Source organism: Physeter macrocephalus, chromosome 14 (genome assembly GCF_002837175.3).
Source record: "Physeter macrocephalus isolate SW-GA chromosome 14, ASM283717v5, whole genome shotgun sequence".
NCBI classification, from domain to species: Eukaryota; Metazoa; Chordata; class Mammalia; order Artiodactyla; family Physeteridae; genus Physeter; species Physeter macrocephalus.
The window spans coordinates 128,293,283-128,296,222 of record NC_041227.1 but is presented as its reverse complement, the minus strand read 5'-3'; positions in this window follow the sequence as shown (position 1 = coordinate 128,296,222).

Sequence of the window (2,940 nt, the reverse complement as noted above, 5' to 3'; positions counted from 1 at the left end):
GCCGCTCCGCGGCATGTGGGATCCTCCCAGACCGGGGCGCGAACCCGGTTCCCCTGCATCGGCAGGCGGACGCGCAACCACTGCGCCACCAGGGAAGCCCTAAAAATAGCAAATCTCTTAAGTCATGAGTTCTATCCAATATGGCGGCATTGTGGACGGCGGAGGTAGAAGAGGCTTTGGGGAATGTGTGGCCTGACTCCCTCATTGGACAGGGGAGGACTTCGGAAGGGGCACTTTTCTGAGACAAAACTTAGGTCTCCTTGTCTTCTGACTCTGCTTTTTATCAGCATAAGACACCTGGACCCAGAAATAAGATGCACTGTGGCTCCATATCCGATGAAGAAATTGACATTCGAGGACACCTGGGAGCCCATGAACCGCTCTTTAAAATTCTGCTTCCCCACCAGGTTGAATATCATCCAACCTTCTCTCCCAGTTCTCTCCCACTCTGCCAAAAAGGCTGACCTCCCCCAGGCCTGGACCATCCCTCATCTGATGTGGGAAACAGGATTCCTGCATTAGTCAGAGGTAGATCTAGATAAGAGTGATGCTTTAGACCGCTTCAAGCTCTGGGCTCTGGGAATCTGGGATTCGACGTGGATGAGAAGATAAGAAAAGAGAGAAAAAGAGGAAATTGTTGCTTTTGGCACAGCAGTGGGACTTCTTCTGGAACCAATGACCGTGTGTGGGAGATAAATGAGGGAAATATCTGAAATGAGTCCATCTTTTAAAAAAAGAAAAATGACACCCCAGGAGCTGGCTAGCATTCCTTCAATGGCAGCGAAGGCAAGGAGAGTCAGAACAGGGGCAAAGACCCAGGTGCACAAGGTCGGGTCTTAACCTCTACACGTGCGTAATGAGAGAGTCCTTTCTAGGTGTCTGTGTGCTCATCTCCACCCTGACAGGCGATGACTTCCTGGGGCCACACCACGCGAGATGAGCATGATTAGCTGAGGGCCCGTGTTCCAGGGCTCCAGACTCTCGGGCGTGTCTTTCAGCAGAAAAGGCAGAGACTTGATCCCCTCGGCAAGCAGCAACAACTTCATGATGGCATGCCATCCTGAGAGCCTGGCTTTAGCGAACCTGAAAAGAACCTGTAATTGGCCTTCAGATTGTTCTCACTCGTCATGAACACCCCACGCGGGGCTGGCACAACCTTCTCCTCCTTCCCTGCTACCACCGCCAAGTTCCGCTGCCTTATCCCAGATAAAGCCAGTGTCTGGAAAGGTAAGGGTGAGCTGGCGGGGTCCCATTCAGCACTATCTGAGTTGAACTCAAAGGTTATCTAGGAGACTTCAGACAGAAAGTACACACTTAGGCCCAATTTACACGCCCCTGATATTTTAAGGGACCCTAGAGTTCAAAGGGATTTCAGGAAGTCTTGTAGCCAACTCCTTCCCTCTCCAGACAACACCATCTCAGAGGTATTTAGCTCTTGGTCTCTGTCTAGCTAAGATGCAGAATTTTCTTCTTGGCTCATTATTCTACAGTGTGTGCTTGTATGATATGCACGCACACGCACACGCACACGCACACACCGTAGTCTTTTTTCCATTGCTTCCAGTGGCCGTATTCGTTTTTGTTTCACAATGAACTGTTTTGTTCTCAATGGAAAAGACTCACTTCACCTTTATAAGTAGGATTGTACGGGAAAGGAATCCCTGGTACCTTGAACGCCTGCCATGCCCGCCTGTCCACAGCACGCTTCTGAAGGATGCGGTCTCAGCTGGTTCTTTATAGCCAGGTTTTGATTCAATACCATGCAGTCCCGCCACCTTGGAAACAACTGATGTGGTCAAGGTCGGTGGGTGCGCCTGGTCCACTGAGGCTGCCCAGTGGCCAGTGAAGTGGCCAGACGCAAGGGCCCTGAATGGCATCTGGCCAAACCAATCAAGAGCATCAGCCAGTTACAGCAGATGAAGTAGAAGCAGAGGCAAGGTCATCGAGTCTCCAGTAGGGTGACCAGTTGTTCCAGTTTGCTTAGGACTGCCCCAGGTTTAGCACCAAAAGTCCTGCATCCCAGGAAATCCTCAGTCCCAGGCAAACTGGGACCGACAGTCACCATCAGCTCATCACCTTGGCAGTCTCCTAGAATCGGGAGCAGCGGGGGCTGATGGGAACAGAAGATCAAGATGAGCACGGTGGTTCCGTTTTACTATCCCTGGAAACCACCTACTGAGACTGGGTATCTTGAATGACTTGGGCTTCTTGGGAAGGCCTGGGTGGGCAGCTGCTGAGTAGACTGTTTCCTTTCTATCAATACGTTGTTTCCACGGCAACCTGAAACAAACCAGCATTTGCAGAGGTGATATAAATGGGTCTCTTTTCCTTCAAACACGAAGGAAGCTAACGTGACGAGTGTGTATGCAGGTCAAGGAAGGAAGGTGAAAGCCCACAGACAAGCTTCCCATTTCAATAGCACGACACATCCCTCAGAGGTTCCTCTCATTTGTTTGGTGGTGAATCTGAGTCGCCAAGATGGACCCCATTGCTTCCCTGACAAGACACTGACATCACCAAAGGGTCATACATACGCAGCATCTACAACCCAGGGAACGTGTATACGTCTGGCTTGAATTCTTTTTACAAAGGCAAGTCATCCGTTTGCTTCGGAAAGAGAAAGTACACACATCTTTGGCTCTGCATTTTGGACAAGGTTGAACCACGATCAAACCTCCAGGAGAAGTTTTCAGCCACATGTATGGTGGCTACAGAGTGAAAGGAACGAACAGGACTTGTGTTTCGTGGGGCCCCATCTATGGTCGGGTGTAGGTGTCACCGGCACACACTGGAGGGAGAGGGTCCTCGAGAAACACCATCAAGTCTGGTCGCTGGATACTCTGTAATGAAGCATCATGTTCTGACACGGACCCCAACTGCCCCGCTGGAAGGAAGAGAGTCTTCACAGCGGACCATGCATCCACGTAAACAGAAGGTGTA